The following is a 19,177-nucleotide window of genomic DNA, read 5'->3' as shown; positions in this document are numbered from 1 at the left end:
GGTTACTGAAAGCCTGAAATAGATGGATTTTATTTGTCCTTTTGTCCTTTTTGACGTATTTTGGGTTCATTTATTTCGATATGAGTGGTTTCCTCTGCAATATGATTCTCTTTGACTAGCACTGCCTGACCGCAGTTTACAACTTCATCAGTTCGCGTATAATATACACTGGCAGAAAATCACCACACTAAGAAGAAGTCAGATTATATCTAATCAAGATATCAGATTATATCTAATCAAATGTCGTGTCAATCGCATAAGAGTGGCGCTAGTAGCGCCCCTTCGAGGATGCAGATCAGGTTTGCTTTAAATACACGCTCTAACGGTCGTGAACGCCAGTTACCTGTGAGACTGGACATGGCGAGTTGACGTTAGTCAAGAATGCCTTTAAGGCGAGAAAGGCGTCATCATCAGCACCTCGCTGAGTTTGAACGAGGTCGTGTAATTGGGCTACGAGAAGCCGGATGTTCGTTCTGCCATATTGCAGATAGGCTTGGCATGAATGTAGTCACTGTACAGGATTGCTGGCAGCGGTCGACAACGAAATTGTTCGATGGCAAGAAGGCTGGGCTCTGGATTGCCACGTGGCACTACAGAGAGGGACGACCATTAGCGCGTCCCAAAAATTCGAAGTACGTTTCTAGCATTTGTAGACTTAGAGAAAGCTTTTGACAACGTTAACTGGAATACTCTCTTTCAAATTCTGAAGGTGGCAGGGGTAAAATACAAGGAGCGAAACGCTATTTACAATTTGTACAGAAACCAGATGGCAGTTATATGAGTCGAGGGGCATGAAAGGGAAGCAGTGGTTGGGAAAGGAGTGAGGCAGGGTTGTAGCCACTCCCCGATGTTATTCAATCTGTATATTGAGCAAGCAGTAAAGGAAACAAAAGAAAAATTCGGAGTAGGTATTAAAATTCATGGAGAAGAAACAAAAACTTTGAGGTTCGCCGATGACATTGTAATTCTGTCAGAGACAGCAAAGGACTTGGAAGAGCAGTTGAACGGAATGGACAGTGTCTTGAAAGGAGGATATAAGATGAACATCAACAAAAGCAAAACGAGGATAATGGAAAGTAGTCAAATTAAATCGGGTGATGCTGAGGGGATTAGATTAGGAAATGAGACACTTAAAGTAGTAAAGGAGTTTTGCTATTTAGGGAGTAAAATAAAAGATGATGATCGAAGTAGAGAAGATATAAAATGTAGACTGGCAATGGCAAGGAAATCGTTTCTGAAGAAGAGAAATTTGTTAACATCGAATATAGATTTAAGTGTCAGGAAGTCGTTTCTGAAAGTATTTGTATGGAGTGTAGCCATGTATGGAAGTGAAACATGGACGATAACCAGTTTGGACAAGAAGAGAATAGAAGCTTTCGAAATGTGGTGCTACAGAAGAATGTTGAAAATACGGTGGGTAGATCACGTAACTAATGAGGAGGTATTAAATAGGATTGGGGAGAAGAGAAGTTTGTGGCACAACTTGACTAGAAGAAGGGATCGGTTCGTCGGACATGTTTTGAGGCATCAAGGGATCACAAATCTATCATTGGATGGCAGCGTGGAGGGTAAAAATCGTAGAGGGAGACCAAGAGATCAATACACTAAGCAGATTCAGAAGGATGTAGGTTGCAGTAGGTACTGGGAGATGAAGAAGCTTGCACAGGATAGAGTAGCATGGAGAGCTGTATCAAACCAGTCTCAGGACTGAGGACCACAACAACAACAACAACTTTTTATCTGAACGCATACCCTCTTCATTTATTTGTACGATGCCAAAACAACCATATGTAAAATTTCAGAACCTTAGTATGTAGGTAACCTTTGCCGACTTGCACTGAGACATGTCAGGTTGGCTGTACTCGGTAAGAAATGCCCTCTTGTCGGTGTGTCTCTAACATTGTTAGTCTAAATTGTTGTCAGTAAGTGAAAAAGTCAGTGGAATTACGTAGTAGTTCTAAAACGCGTATATTTTTAGAGATGTGTTTAAACATCAGATAAAAGTCTCATAACTGCCATCTAATGGACAAGTTCTAGCAGTTTTATTTTATAATATCCGGCAAGTGAATTTAACTGTCAGTGAAAGTGCAAATCTCACTATTCGGAAATGTATGATCTTTTGGGAAAAGGTGCGTGTAACTACCAAATCTGTACCTAATTGTGTGAAGAAATTACTGAACCTCTATCAAGTTTGTATGGAGATGCAAAAAAATGTACAAAAACCCAAAAAAGTATTTGAGCAGCGCCGACAAGGGTTTGTCAACAAGTTGGATGATTTGTTCGACATTGAACACACTGATGCACCTCAGTTAATGAAAATAAATGAAGATAAAATCTTTTTACAGCGACAGAGAGAGCCAGGTCGGCCTGGTCACTTAACTGGAGTGGACAAGAAACTGGCTAATAAAGAGCAAAGGTCTCGCATCAGAACTATTGAGGAAGAACACCGACGTGCTAAATATTTCACCACGTCAGCCCCTTCGACAGCATCTTATGAAGCATTACAAAATGACTCATCTTCAGATTGTAATGAAAATGAGATGTATTTGCAAGAAAATTTCCCAACTGTGATTGAGAACATAAAATCTGGAACCATTAAAGCAACTATGCGGAAAAATTTCATTACTCCAAAATTAGTAGCAGCGCTAGATAGGTGTTAGTTGAATGTGACAGATTCAGCGTATATTCTTGAAGCTACCATTGAGGCACTTGGATATAATACTGATGAATTTCCAATAAGTAAGTCCGCGATTCAAAGAATTCGTACAGAGAAACGGAAAGAGCGTGCGGAAGCTATAAAAGTTAATTTTCAAAACGAGATGGCAGATGTTGTGACTGTTCATTGGGATGCCAAACTGTTGCCCGCTACACATGATCGGGAATAAAAAGAAGAACGTCTACCTATAGTTATTTCATATAGAAATAAAGAGCAACTTATTGGTGTGGCAAGGCTGGAAAACTCTTCAGGATATGAACAGGCGAAAGCTGTTTGGAACGCGATTGTGAACTGGAATCTCGAAAACAAAGTGCAGTTTCTTTGTTGTGATACTACGGATTCAAATACAAAAATGGTTCAAATGTCTCTTAGCACTATGGAACTTAACATATGACGTCATCAGTCTCCTACAACTTAGAAATACTTAAACCTAAATAACCTAAGGACATCACACACATCCATGCCCCAGGCAGGATTCGAACCTACGACCGTAGCATTCGCGCGTTTCCGGACTGAAGCGCCTAGAACCGCTCGGCCACCGCCGCCGGCCCTTCAAATACAGGTCATATCAATTGTGCCTGTGTGCTACCTGAGCAAAAACGTAAAGAAGTGTCATTCTTTCTCCTTGCCGCCCACACGTGTATGAACTAGCGTTAAAAACATGTTGCAGGTAAAAATCAGTTCAGTGACAACAAGTCTTAATATTCCACTCGTCAAAAAGGTCCGAGATAACTGGAAAAGTTTAGATCCAGATAACATACAGTGTTACAAAGAAAAGGTCACAATGCACCTGACTGTTTCAGAAATTGGCAGTCTGCTTGAGTTTTACCGCACTGAACTGAGAACGAAATAATCAGAGATGATTACCGAGAGTTGACAGAGCATTCTGTTATATTTTTAGGTGGAGATACAGAAAGAAAATTCAAGATACGGTCTGCAGGTGCCGTACACCAAGCTCGATGGATGGTGAGAGCTATACATTCCCTAAAAATATCATTACTTTGTGCTCAGTTAAAAATTTCGAGCAAGGAGAATGTAGCACTGTTTGACATTTGCCTATTCTTCGTGACATTCTACGTCAAGCATGGCTCCAGTGTATTTTGGCAGTAAATGCACCCTACCAAGACTTTTGCTTTTTGAAGTCAATGAAGGCATACGAAAAAATAGATAAAGACATCTCAAAAGCAGCTCTAGGGAAGATAAGCCAGCATTTATGGTATTTGACTGATGAAGTTTCTGTCTTGTCACAGTTTGACGATGATGTGGGTCTAGAAAAAAAAGTAGAAATGGTTGAAAATTTGACTAAAGATAATTTATCAGCTGATGATAACCGTTACATTCCTTCGAAGGAAATGAATAGAGACGTTGTTTCCTTAGTTTTCTGTTTACAACACAGTTTTGTTAACTGGTTTGCTCTCTCTTTGTTACAGAGAAAAAACATCTACGACTTCATTTCAGTCAGAAACAAGTCATTGTTGCATCTTCATAAAATTTATGACAGTTTTCTCCTCGAATGTCCTGCAATGTGGTCAAACAATGCTTCCTTTCAAGAAACCAGAAAGAAGGTTTCAACACTGAGAGCAGTGAATGATACAGCTGAAAGAGCCGTCAAGTTGATGCAAGACTTTCATGGCTTAATATCGGTTGAGCAGGAACAAAAACAATATTTGTTACGTTGAATACAAGAACACCGAAAGATTTATCCTGACTGCAGAAAACAAACTTTGAAACGAAAATTTAGAGACTAATGTTTTTACATTTTAAATAGTGAATAAACGCGATTTGAGCAGTTTGGTGTTTTATGTACCAAACAATCATTAAGTTCCAGAATCCCTCCATTCGCACATAGTAAAAGTTTTCAAGTCTCATGTTTAGCGTCAGGTCGGCATGTGCTATAATAATTTAATTGTAATAATATTTAGTATATGAGTTATTAAGGGCAAACAGAAAAAGTAGCGGGTATGCGTTTTCGATTTCACGAAAAAAAAAAATCCCCTAACGACCATCCTATTAGGTGAATGCCACTGGCGCTTAGTACTGCATCTGCAGCAGCAACCTGAGCGGCAGTTGGCACCGCAGTGACAAAAAACTGTTACAAATCTGTTACTTCAAGGACAGCTCCGGCCCAGACGCTCTGTAGCGTACATTCCACCGACCCCAAACCACCGCCATTTATGACTTCAGTGGCGTGAAGTGAAAGTTCACTGGAGGGCAGTGTGGAGCACCGTTTTGTTTTCTGATGGAGCTGGTTATGCCACGGTGCCAGGTATGGCCATATGTTGGTTAGAAGGAGGTCAGTCGAGGGGCTAAAACTAACCTGTGTGCTATACACACTCCTACAGCTGGAATTATGGTCCGGAGTGCGATTTCGTATAACGGCAGGAACACTCTCCTGGTTACCCCACGCGCCTTAACTCCAAAACCGTATGTCAGTCTGGCTGATTCAGCCTTTTTTGATGCCATTCATGAACAACGCTGCAGGGGGCGCTTTTCAACAGGATAACACTCGCCCACATACCGCTGTTGTAACCAAACATGTACTACAGGCTGTCGACATGTTTCCTTGGCATGCTCGATCACCAGATGTGTCTGCAATCGAGCACATATGAGCCATCAGCGGACGAAAACTTTAGCGTCATCCACAAACATCATTAACCATCTCTGTACTGACCGACCAAGTGCAAAATGCATGGAAAGCCATCCCACAAACTAATGTGCGGAACCTGTACAGCAGAATGCATGTACGTTTGTATGCTTGCATTCAACTTTCTGGGTGTTACATCGTCTGTTAATGTACCAGCACTTCACAATTGCAGTGGCTTATCTCGCGCTTACATTAACTTGTGATATCGCAATGCTAATTACTTAATTATGTTACCTAGTCAAATGTATTCCCGAAATTTCATTGCTCTACATTAATTACTTTTTGGTGTTGCGATTTTTTCCGTCAGTGTATATTTTCTTTAGTAAGCGAAACCATGTCTGAAAGTCGAGTTCCGATGCATCTAAGAACATGCCGATGTCTATTATACTGCAACGGCAACTAAGGTGAGTTATGGAAGTCTATTATCTGGAGTCTTAGCATGTTTCGGCTAAATATGATCCCACATATACAAATTTTAATTATTTTTTGCCACCTGTGTACTGCGAATTCACTGAATTCATTCTAAAATAAACATTGTCCGAATAGGACCAACGGTACCGATCAGCCGCCGTGTCATCCTCAGCTCTTAAGCGTCACTAGATGCGGATTCGTAAGGGTATGTGGTCAGCACACCGCTCTCCTGGCCGTTGTTAGTTTTCGTGCTTGGTGCCCCTACTTCTCAATCAAGTAGCTCACAAGGGCTGGGTGCACCCTGCTTGCCAACTGAACTCGGTAGGACCTGATTGTGATACATCCAAATGCTAACCAAAGCCGAAGCGCTTAACTTCGGTGATCTGATGGAAGCCGGTGTTACCACTACGGCAACCCCGTTGGCTGAATTCATTCCAAGTGGACAAAATAGTTTTTCCAACCTCTCCAAATACATTTTAGCAAACACCTTTTTCTTATTATGTTAATCTGAAAAGTACCTTTCTAAAAGAAGTAGTTTTTGTTTCATACTTAGCTTTCTTTGCTCTACAGTGCATACCACCAGAAATAGGATTTTAACGTCCATTTCTACAGTTATTTCTATTTCAGTCAATGTTTGTTTTAAATTTAGAAAGCCTGTATACTGCTACATGGCCTCAAATCCTTAGAACAAATTTCCACACACTTGTCAGTCACTAAATCTTTGTTCTCTTTACAATACAGGGTGATTTTTTCCACCGTGTACAAACTCTTGGGACTGATTGATAACGGGAGACGGAACAAAAAAGATCTAAGGATCTCATGTCCTGAAACGCATGGTTTCCATGCTAGAGACCATTTATTCAGTCATACTTTGTTAAAGAGACTGCGCTCTAATACGCGCTGTACCATGCAGCCCCAGTTACAGTATGCTTGGTTTCCTCCTAGAGGATAGCATTGTTACATACGTCATGACCCAGTGCACTCTCGTGCCATAGTAATTGGTAATATTAGTCTGACTCACTTCTATTACTCACCTTATAGTGGTTGGGACACAGCGTTGTACACAATGGTTCCGTATTCGAATGGAGAGCTTGCCGACATGGTGTTTACTTACGGAAAGGCAAATGGCAATGGGCGGCGGGCAACAAGGTTGAATGCGGAGACCTATCCCCGCCGACAACAAACACAAAAATGGTTCAAATGGCTCTGAGCGCTATAGGACTTAACATCTGTGGTCATCAGTCCCCTAGAACTTAAAAATACTTAAACCTAACTAACCTAAGGACATCACACACATCCATGCCCGAGGCAGGATTCGAACCTGCGACCGTAGTTCCAGACTGGAGCGCCTAGAACCGCACGGCCACACCGGCCGGCCAACGAACACAGCATTCTTGTTTGCAACAGTGTTTCGCCGCTTGTCTGACACAGGGGCGTTTCAGCAAACAGGAAACCGTGAAGGACGTAACCGAAATGTTCGGAGGAAAATGTGATTAACATTGTGGAAGGCGACCGCCGTATCAGTACCAGGCAGATGGCCCGCCAGCACAGGGTAAGCCAGACGACCGTGTGGAACATTCTCCACGACAGTTGTTTCTACCGTTATCACTTACAGCGTGTGCAAGACTTTCTAGCAACATACTTTCCACATCGCGAGCAGTTTTTTCCGTGGTTTCTTTACCAGGTAACTATGATTCCGGGATTTGTATCATCCATCCTACTCACATGTGAGGCCACCTTTACGTGGAGTGGTGTCTTCAACTTTCATAACAGTCTTCTGTGGGTTAGTATGCAGTAACCTTTGGTATTATGACAGCGAATCATCAGCATCGGTGCCGCGGAACGTACGGACCAGGATAATTGGGTCCGTATTTCGGGACCAGCTTTCCTTCCACGTCGCGTAACAGGCCGGAACTATCGGCGTTTCTTGCCGGTGACTTTTCCTTCCCTTCTGGAAGAACTGCCATGATAATTCGAAGGGTTATATGGCTGCTACATGATGGTGCTCCACGCCACATTACTGTTAACGTCCGGAAGCGTCTCGGTCGTCTGTTCCCTGTTCAATGTAACGGACGAGGGGTCCAGTTGCGTGGCCTGCTCGTTCACCGGATCTCAACCCGTACGATTTCTAGTTATGTCGCCATCTAAATAGAATAGTGTGTCCAGAGCCCATTCCAGATGTGCCGACACTGGGGCAGCATATTCATGCTGCCTTTGACATTCCTCGGGCACGCATGTGTGTGATGTCCTTAGGTTAGTTAGGTTTAAGTAGTTCTAAGTTCTAGGGGACTGATGACCACAGATGTTAAGTCCCATAGTGCTCAGAGCCATTTGAACCATTTGAACCTTTGAAACTGTTCGAATGCAGCTTTTCCAATGTGAACGTGTGAGACAAAATATGCTACGGCGCGTACACGCACACGTTGAAGCACATGGAAACCATTTTCAACAGATACTGCAACTGTGGCTGCATGGTACAGCGCGTATTAGACCTGAATCTCTTTAACAATGTCTGATTGAATAAATTGCCTCCAGCATGGAACAATGCATTTCCGGACATAAGTTCAATGGACCTTTCTTGTTCTGTTTGCTGTCAACGATCAATCCCTGAACTTTGTACACACTGGAAAATATCACCCTGTATTTATGGAGTGAGGAACCTGCTGGTTAGATCTACAAACATACAGTAACATACGCGAGGCCCTGAATGAGTGATCGGTAACATTTTACATAATTTACATTGCGAGACACCAACCGATTAATTTCAAGCTGCTTCATAAACACACGAAAACTTTTCCCTTGCTGGGTTTGAGCTCTTGAGCCGTGCGTAGCTCGCTTTCGTCCCGTTTATTCCTTGACAGCTTGTCTTTGCGTTGCCGCCGTCTCCTTTTTTATTCGATTTACTGGTGTCACGAAGTTGCTGGTTTGCTTGCCCATGAGTGGCAGCAGCAGCGCTTATCGATAAGTGCACTTTCGTACTATCTGTGGAGCGACCGCTAGTATTTCCGGGTCGTGGTCTGTCAGGAGTTCAGTCGGTATGGAGCGCCAGTTAGCTTTGCACAGCCAGTACTCGCCCGACCGCTGGTTACACAAATGCATTTCTGATGAAAGGAGAATTGGGCAGGGACGACCGTTGGTTGGTCGTTCGGTCAGTCGTCTCATCGAGCGACGTGCATTTGGTCTTTTGACCATACCTGGGCCTCGTCAGTTGGTCATCTGGCCGGACGTGGGTTGGTTCGCTCCTTGTGCAGAGCTGTCGGTTGCCCAATAGGCAAGTTTCCCTCTGCACGGTTGGGTCCGAGCGAGTGTGCCCGGGTCGCCGTGTCTCCGAGTTCTGAACGGACATGGAGCTGAGTCGGGATGGAGCTGCAGTGAAGGCCAGACAGCCAAGACTCGCCCGACTGTTGCTGACACACGTGACTTTAGTGGGGGCGAACTTGGTTGTTCGTTCGGTCGGTCGTCTCATCGGACGATGTATATCTGTTTGCTGACCGTTTCGGCTTCTCTGTGTGTGTCGACTTGTCATTCGTCCTGGTTGTTCCACAGTGATAGCTTTTAGGATTGTTCGAGTTCTTGTGGAAGTGTTTTCGTGGAACTGTGTCTAGCTTGTGTAATTTCGACTGAGCCATAATGTTAATGCTGTCTGCATACTGGAGTAGGCAGTCGGTCGGGTGGGACAGGGCAGCGAGGATGTCTCCATGGCGAGGGCATTAGCGTAGTGTTCCGCAGTGTGTTTTTCCTCGACGTGTTGATGCTATCCTTACCACGTGTGTTTGACAGCCTTTGGTGTTGTTCATATTTTTGAGTGGTTATTGCGCCTTGGCTGTATTTAGACTCCAATATTTGAAGATGTAGTGCTGCTGGTATCTTCGTCCTCGCTTACATTTTCCGTTGTCGTGCCGTTGGTCGGTTGGAAGGGAATTGATAAGGTGGTTGGTCGGTCTTTCAGCCGTCCCTGGGTCGCGTTGCCATCCGATTATCTAATCTTACTTTTGGCTGCCTGTCTCACCTAAACTTATGTTAGTTTCCTCCCCAGGCCGACCATTGGAACACTTCTGAGCACCACTGTTCTGTTGTTTTGGATTGTGATTTTCTTATAGTCTCAAGTACTGGGCTAGGCCTTCAGCTATGTATTAATTTAGTTTGTTTTAATGTTCAGTGTATGGCCTTCAGCCGAACCGTATGTGAAATATTTTAAGATAAGGACTTCAGCCCTCTTAAATTAAAATTTGAAAGGTCATTTGTTTAAAACTTTAAACATTTTCTTACCGAAACTCTTGTAATCCAGCCCTTAAGCCCTTAGTTCTTCTATTTTGTAACGAAGGCCTTCAGTCGTGTCTATTCCTTAAGGCAATTTTAATAACTTGTGTTTTGGCCTTCACCCGTACTGCTTCTGAATTCTTTTAAGGGCATGTGTGATTAAATGTTTCAGCTAAATAAAGTTTGTATGTTTGTGCAACTAACAGCAAATGACTTGGGCCGTTTTCCACAAACTGATCCACTCTGTCCTGCGAAATCAGATTTTAGCTTTGTTTCGTAACTAGTATATCTTTCTCAATGATTAATTTCTCCTCGATCTAACTTGAGTTAGGATTGTTCATTATGCTAAAAATGAGCTCCAGTGAAACTACCAACGCAAAGGCAAATGTGGCTGGTCACGATGGATTGACAGCGCAATCTTTGTAACGTACAGCAGACTGAGCGTGTCCCATGAAATTTGCGAAAAGGAAAACGGTTCTTCAATAGAAACTGAATAAAAGCAAAACAAATGTATTAGCGATGCATTCAGTGCAATCGAAACAAAGATTTTACCAACCAATCTGACTAAAATTCCAAAGAAGCTGTGGTCAATATGGTGATCTAAATCAGCTACTCAGTCGTTCATTGGCCATACAACCACCAAAACGTAAGGCGACTGAGAGAACAAAATCGTTTTATGGGAGAGGAAACCCACGTCGGCCTGCTGTCTGGACAGTGCTTCAGTACACGTGTCTCCGTCTGCTTTAATAGTTGCGGCGGAGATAGGGACAGGCAGGCTGGATGGGGAACTTGCACATCTGGGCACTACTACGACTCATTCTGGATGGGCGTTGCAGGCCTAAGGCGTCCCAGAGGGCCGCAGGTGGAGCTGTAAGGATGCAGCGATGCGGGGAGATGTGGTGGCCAGCAGCCAAAAGCGTCGGCTGGGAGCTGGTGCGCCGTGGTGCTGGACTATTTGAATAATAAACGGTCGACGCGGGGCGTGGCCGAGTGGTTGTGGACACCGCAGACCATGTGTGCGATCGGTGTCTTTCCTACGTGGCAAGAGAGGACGGAAACCCCTGCACGATACGTGTGGCTTTAGCTGCTACAGTTGAGCCGGGGCACTAGGAGTGCATTTTTTCTCTGCCAGTTGACATTTGGTGGGCCGAGTACAATATATAGTGGAGAGAGACAATGTTTTTATGAGGGCGACGGTTCATTATGTTCATATAATGCACCTCTAGTTTGTGAGCACAGTCTAGTGTGCTTTTAAGCTGTTTACTTACAAGCTGCTAGTGTTTGTTGACGTTTCTCGAAACGAGAGTTCTGTGAATTTCTTTCTCTTGTTACGCTGACAGCATCGTCAATATTGTATATACATTTAAGTACAGAAAATTGCGTGACTTGTAGGACAGGTAGTTTTGTAGCACTTTTCAGTGTAGTGTTAGCAGCAGAGAGTAATTGGTGGAGGTACTGGCTAGTACAAGTAGAGTTGGATGTTATTACTCATTTATTCTCCGGTATGGCGTTGATATCCGATTGTGTAGTCTAAGAACAGAAAGTGTGATTCAACTGCTTGTATTTGTTGTTTTTATTCAGAAGTGACAGTAATGTTGTGCATTTATTTTATTGTGTTAAATGATGTTCACGTGTCACGTCTACTCGCAAACAGTGCGAATACTTTGATATGTAATCTTGTTCTGGTTGGTGCTCCCTTGATGTGTCACTATGACTGCATCTAATACTAGGTTTGCTTTATCATCTTTCATAGGGAGTCTTTATTTATTTGTTATGTTATGGTCCCCCAATTTGATTAAAAGTTGGAGTTGGAAAATATAATTTTGAGTTGTCTTTATTGTTTAATATTCTCTTCTTGTAATTCATCGTGAAATGTACTTATATTTTTAATACATGTTATTGGTAAAATAAGCCCACATTTGCAAAATCCCTAGCTCAAGTCCCACTCCACCTAAACCCTACGCTACAATATCTGCTAATTCAAATAACTGTGTATTTATGAGGAACAGTTATTAACGATAAACTATGCACTTGACTATAGTATTTGCAATAAATTACAAATAAAATAATTATATGCAGGAAAATATTATACTTTATCCTGTTCTGGACCACAGCTAAAATGATTGCAGTTATAATTCTGAAACAATTAATATATTTCTACCACATTTTATTATTAAATAGAAAACATAAATGTTCCTATTATATTAACAATCGCCTCAAGGAGCCTTTCCTGGCTGTTAGTTGTTACTTTCAGACAAACTAATTATTGACAGACGAACATTTATGAGAATGTATTCCATTAGCAGGGTGTGCGTAGCCTATGAGTCGACATTGCAAGACTTTTCATGCTGCCGATTGTGAGACATCATCTGCAGGCATTCATTGCCTGTTTGAAGATAGCAGTAGGGCTACAGGCGGCCAACTTCTGCCGGAAACTTATCTCACTGACAGTTATTGCGTCTGGTCAGAATCAGAGTCTTATAAACTCCGAAAATGCGCCGATAGGTTCACATCAGATACAGCAGTAAGGGATTCAAGAGTAGTAGAACTGTTCTGGCACCTCTTTCCCCTTACATTCTGCGAAATTTGGGTGTGCCCTTGAATTTGGTTAGCCATATCAGATCTTTCACGTGGCTAGTTGAATTATTAGCAAATTTTATTGATGCTATGTAAATAATGACTTACGTTACCAAGCTGGAAGAGAAACACCCACACTTACTTGCCAAGAATGTCCCTTCTTGCAGCAAATCAGGATGAACTCGGTAGTCTCTTGCGTATCTTCTTTGCTTCTTTCCCAGACGTTTCCATTGGATTTCATGAGCCTCATCAGCAGACGGAATGAGAGGTTTATATAGCGCATGCAGTGTGGTGGGTGCCTTGAGTGACATTAAACGGCGAGTCGCTTTGCTTTCTCTGTGACTCTGAGCACTTCTAGAACCTTTTGTACAGGCGCTGAATAAAGTTCTGTAGGCGATAAACTGTTTTAAACTAAACATGATACGATGCCACAGTGTTCAAGTTTATTCAGTATATAGAATGCATATCAGACGACTAATTTAAATTTCGCACAAACAAACGCGATCTTTATACGTTTACTTGTCTATAAAATGCTATGAGTGAAAGCTGATATGCCTTTTTCTTCAGTGAGATACGAGTGCAGTGGACGTTATGATGGAATGGGTACCAACACTCTTATATCGCACTGGCATTAACATATTTTTTCTGTCATTATAATAATCATTGTAGTAATTTCATCTTCCTAGTAGATTCCATGGCCTAGTAAACTTGACTTTCACAGAGATGAATCAGTCGTTTTGTAGTATCCCATTCAGTGCATTCGAAGCGACGCCGAAGATAATTATCATTTTTCGTGTTTGTAATATGGAGGAGGAGGAGGAGGAGGAGATTAGTGTTTAACGTCCCGTCGACAACGAGGTCATTAGAGACGGAGCGCAAGCTCGGGTGAGGGAAGGATGGGGAAGGAAATCGGCCGTGCCCTTTCAAAGGAACCATCCCGGCATTTGCCTGAAGCGATTTAGGGAAATCACGGAAAACCTAAATCAGGATGGCCGGAGACGGGATTGAACCGTCGTCCTCCCGAATGCGAGTTCAGTGTGCTAACCACTGCGCCACCTCGCTCGGTTTGTAATATGCGTCTCAGTATTGCGAGTAGTCTACTTTCCTTATAGCGTAACTGTCGAGTAGTTTGAACACTTGTTTCGGGGCCTATTTTTAATGTCTCAGTTAGTCTTTGCTTTCGTTGGTACTTTTTATCGTGATATCTTGCAATAATAATCTTCATGCTTGATCAGTATGTCCTCTTACAAGAGTGTAGAAACACGCGACAAGAAAAGGAAATTTCCGAGGAAAGTCTATAACTCGCTATATGCGAAAAGAAAACGGTTCTTCAATGTAAACTGAATGAAACCAAAATAAACGTATTAGCGATGCTTTCAGTGCAATCGAAACAAAGATTTTGCCATCCACTCTGACTAAAATTCCAAAGAAGCTGTGGTCAATATAGTGATCTAAATCAACTATTGAGTCGTTCATTGACCATACAACCACCAATACGTAAGGCGACAGAGAGAATAAATTCGTTTCATAGCAGAGGATTGTAATGTGGTTGCTCTTCCTATCACTGCGTGTATGCTGAAATGGCAGATATAGAAACAAATCATTGTGGAATACAATATCAACTGAAATTGCTCAGCAGTAAGACTCTGCACAGGCCATCTAACGGAACTTTCTGTTATTTTTACAGTAGTTTATGGAAGGAGGCTAGAGCAACAAGTATATCACAGAGCGAAAATAAAAAATCACATGTCGTTTCCGTTTTCAAGAAGTGCCGTCAGACAAAACGTAGTTAAGTGCCTATATCTCTGACATCAATAATTTGTAAAATTATGGTACATGTTTTGTGCTCAAAAATTATTACCATTTTTTGGAATGAAAGTAAAGTGTTACCTAACGACGTAACAGAAAAACTAAAGAAGTTTTGGTGCTGTGTTAAATCAGCAAATGGACTGAAGCTACCAGTTCAGAAACACTGTGATCGTAATTGCATCGAAACGGATATGAACACAAAAAAGACGAGGTACTAAATGTCTTTTACCAAAAATGTTTCACTGAGGAAGATCGCACTGTAGTTCCTCCTTTCAACAGTCATAAAAATGTCAGAATAAGAGCTATCGAAGTAAGAGATGATGGGATAGAAAAGCAACTCAAATCGCTCAACAGTTGGTAGGTCGCTGTACTGACACGCTACGAGTAAGATCTTACGTAGAGTACCCGAAAGAACACACTCGTCATCTGGTAGAAATGTATCATAGGTCGCTGGAGGAGCGAAACATTGCTAATGGTGGGAAAGAAACATGGGTTTTCAGGAGGGGTCACTGAAAATACACGCATAACCATAGAAATATACCTCTGTGTCCAGGCTACTGCAGAATTTTGAAAACATGTTAGAAGTTATGCAATGGGCAGACGATCTCCAACTGGTCGTATCCACTTTCACCGCCTGATAGAGGGATACCAGCACTTCCAGTGTCCAGTTACACCTGAATGATTTGGGCGAACTGTATTTCAAGATGAGGCAGTGGAACACGCAACCTGCCTACTTACTCCAGCCCCCTCCCCTCTTACCAAGACCTGCCGACGCACTTCTAAGTGGTGCAGTCAAGGTCACCCTCCCCCCTCCTCCGTCTGGACCAATAAGAATCAAGCTCACCCTCCCTCTTCCTCATTTTGTAATTAGAGGAAATGGGTGGGATATGTCATTCGAGATCTGTGCGTAGTAGTGGAAGGATCGTCATAAAGCAACAGGGGAGGCCACAGCCCCCTACCCCTCTTCCTCCCCCCCCCCCCACCATGCCAAGCAGAATAAGAAGAATTGTAAGTACAGTTAACACCTTCCTCTCGGAATTAATTGCTATTTTACAATTTTCAGTTAATTTGTTGCAATTTTACCGATTTTCCAAATACCCACATTCTGTCTTCAGGTATGTGTAAATACAGTGTTAACCAATCACCAAAGCACACTCTTTAAGGACAAATAAAGTCTTGCAGAGACTTTAAGTGTCAAACAAATGCTACAGTGCTATATACAAAATAATAACTTCAGTATCAGTAAATAGTAACAAAATTTATGATGTGGGTTACTGTGACAATACAGAGTGTGTAAATTAATGACATCATAGAAATCTTTCGATACGGTATATCCCGGAGATCTTTACAACAATCTTTTGTAAAAACAGATATGGTCATTTGCGCTCGTCCAGTTGTGATGTTGAACAGCCGAATCGGCAAGAGTTGTAACAGCCGAAAGGGCAGTTTTAACAACAAGCCACACTAGGTTTGCAGTATCGTCACTAGGAGGTGACACCCTTTGAGGTCGAGATGAGCGGCAGAGCTCTAACTATGAGAAAAGTATAGAGTAGGTCAGCTGGCCGATGGCAAAGGCTGCGAGGTTGGAGGAGCCCAGCTGTTAGTGCCGATTTGGGAAAGTAACCGCCAAGGCCGACTTAACTGAATAGAGAAAACATCAAATGAGATTAATTCTAGTAAAGACTAAACGCAACAAGTGACACAGAAGCCAGTAACATGGCTACAAAAACAAAATTTAGATAAATGTGTGAGTGAAGAAGAGCTCTAGCTACGAAATGTAGTTTTTCAGTGAAATATTTTATGTATAAAATGATCTTTAAAAATTAATATCTCAATAATGCTTCTGGGATATTCCAAGGGAGTATCAAAGAACTATTACTTTTCACAGTAAATATAAATGACCTAATAGATAACGTGGGAATTTCCGTGAGGACTTTTGCGGACTATGATGTTGTGTACAGAGACGTCGCAACAATGTAAAATTGTAGGATATACAGAAAGACCTGAAGAGGACAGACGCTTGATGCGGAGACTGGCCGCTGATCCTCAAACAAAACAAATGTAACGTACTGCCCATAAATAGGCCGAAAGACACATTAGTTTGTGATTGCGCGATTGTAGAAGAATCACTGGAAGCATTTAAAATATGTAGGAGAACGTGTACGGAGTGATTTGAATTGGGACAATTACTAGAATTAATCACGGGTAATTCAGATGACAGACTGAGATTCATTGAAAGAATCCTTAGGAAATACAGTCCAACAATGGAAGTAATGAAACACTTGTTGGACAAATACTTGAATACTTCTAGTCTGTGTAGGATCTATACCCGATAGGAGTGATAGAGGAAGTAGAGAAGATGCAAAGAAGAGCTGTGCTTTTAGTTACAGGTTCATGTAGTAGCGGTGATCAAAGAACTTCAGGACAAACGCTGCAAGAGAGGCGCTCTGCGTCAAGTTGTGGTTTAAAGTTCCGAGAGCTTCTGTTCCTAGAAGAGTCAACAAATGTATTTGTTCCTCCTACGTACACTCTTGATGGTAATATTAGAGAGATACAAGCTCACACAGAGGGTTACCGACAATCCCTCTTCACGCGAACCATCGCTACCCGAGCTGGAATGGAGATTGGTTCAAATGGCTCTGAGTACTATGGAACTTAACTTCTGAGGTCATCAGTCCCCTAGAACTTAGAACTAGTTAAACGTAACTAACCTAAGAACATCATACACATCCACGCCCGAGGCTGGATTCGAACCTGCGACCGTAGCGGTCGCGCGGTTCCAGACTGTAGCGCCTAGAACCGCTCGGCCACACCGGCCGGCTGGAAGGGAGGGAAGTGATAGTGGTAGTCTAAATACCCTCCACCACGCAGTATGGGGGTTTGCGGACTAAAAATGTATATCTAGACGTAACAAGTTAAGCGTATTTGTGACGTTGAGGCACTTTATTTACCCTATGAATGTCACAATTGTAGATATTTGTTTTTCAACACGATGTTGGAGAGTCGTTGTGTAAATATAGTTTCTCGTTTCTTCTCGTTCACTCGTCCATATCACAAAGTTAACGTGAAACGTTATACGTGCTACCTGCCAAAGTATCTTGACATCCAATGAGTAGGAGTCTGACAAAATCTGGTACACTTCAGAATACACTGCGAACAAGAGTATCATCCACGTAATTCTATACGGTCAGAAAATATGATATTAATATTTAGCTAGAAATATCACAAATGCACTAATAGAAATTACAAATTTTGCTAACAACATCCGTGGTACGCTTAGTTACTACAAAGAGTCCAATAACATTACTTTGTTGCATAAGTGTCCTGTGACAGGAGTCTGGAATGATTTAGGGATGTTACGTATCTCAGTGGTTTCCACATGCAAATTAGGCCAGAGAATTTGGTGACAACTGTGCAATTCACTTTTATCTGTCTGGAAACATGTGACCACGCTGGAACAATGTAAATACACTACGTAGCAAATTAATGACACCGCAACTCCTCTGGTGAACATTATCTATTGTTTTTTGCCGAATTTTGTGCGTCTCACCTATCCATTTCGGTAAAAGTTTTCCAATGCAAGATGTTGAGACTGTTCCTGAAGCAGAATTTTCTGTTTGCAGCCGCAGCGGCTACGTGTGTCTGGCGCTGTACAGGAGGGACAGCCATGTCATCGAGCTTCAGGAGTCTGGTGAGTACTCAGCTGCTGCGCTGCAGTCACTCGCTCTCCCCACATCTTTCTCTCTTTTTCTTTTTGGGTCGTTAGTCCTACTACTGGTTTGTGTGGCCCGCCACGACTTACTTTTATGTGCCAACCTCTCCATACCAGATTAATACTACACCAAATGCCCTTAGTTATTTGTCGGATGTATTCCAATCTCTATATTCCCATACAGTTTTTATCCTCTACAGCTGTGTCTACTACCATGGAACCACGGAAGTTATTCACTGATGCCTTACCGCCTGTCCTATCATCCTGTCTCTTCTTCACCTCAATGTTTTCCACATGTTTCATTCCGCGATGATTTTGCGAAAAGTCTCCACTTTACTTATCTAATTTTCAACGTCCTTCTACGGTACTACATCTCAAAAGCTTCTATTCAAGCTAGTATAATTATTTCAAATTTTCAGAATGAGATTTTCACTCTGCAGCGGTGTGTGCGCTGATATGAAACTTCCTGGCAGATTAAAACTGTGTGCCCGACCGAGACTGGAATTCGGGACCTTTGCTTTTCGCGGGCAAGTGCTCTGCCATCTGAGCTACCGAAGCACGACTCACGCCCGGTACTCACAGCTTTACTTCTGCCAGTATCTCGTCTCCTGCCTTCCAAACTTTACAGAAGCTCTCCTGCGAGCACTTGCCCGCGAAAGGCAAAGGTCCCGAGTTCGAGTCTCGGTCGGGCATATAGTTTTAATCTGCCAGGAAGTTTCATATCAGCGCACACTCCGCTGCAGAGTGAAAATCTCATTCTGGAAACATCCCCCAGGCTGTGGCTAAGGCATGTCTCCGCTATATCCTTTCTTTCAGGAGTGCTAGTTCTGCAAGGTTCGCAGGAGAGCTTCTGTAAAGTTTGAAAGGTAGGAGACGAGATACTGGCAGAAGTAAAGCTGTGAGTACCGGGCGTCAGTCGTGCTTCGGTAGCTCAGATGGTAGAGCACTTGCCCGCGAAAGGCAAAGGTCCCGAGTTCGAGTCTCGGTCGGGCACACAGTTTTAATCTGCCAGGAAGTTTCATCTCAAATATTGATTTAAAATTGTTGT

At 42.6% G+C, this 19,177-nt stretch overlaps 1 long non-coding RNA gene across 1 annotated transcript in view; it reads left to right on the top strand.

The window, feature by feature from the left end:
* The window catches only part of LOC126253104 (uncharacterized), a 187,729-nt gene that overhangs the window by 119,500 nt on the left and 49,052 nt on the right, over nt 1-19,177 (top strand). The window contains exon 2 of the long non-coding RNA XR_007545903.1: nt 18,041-18,108. This is a non-coding gene — a long non-coding RNA (uncharacterized LOC126253104). The remainder of the gene's footprint in view (nt 1-18,040; nt 18,109-19,177) is intronic.

The sequence above is a fragment of the Schistocerca nitens genome, chromosome 4 (assembly GCF_023898315.1).
Source record: "Schistocerca nitens isolate TAMUIC-IGC-003100 chromosome 4, iqSchNite1.1, whole genome shotgun sequence".
Taxonomy (NCBI): Eukaryota; Metazoa; Arthropoda; class Insecta; order Orthoptera; family Acrididae; genus Schistocerca; species Schistocerca nitens.
This window is presented reverse-complemented; position numbering and strand designations above follow the sequence as displayed.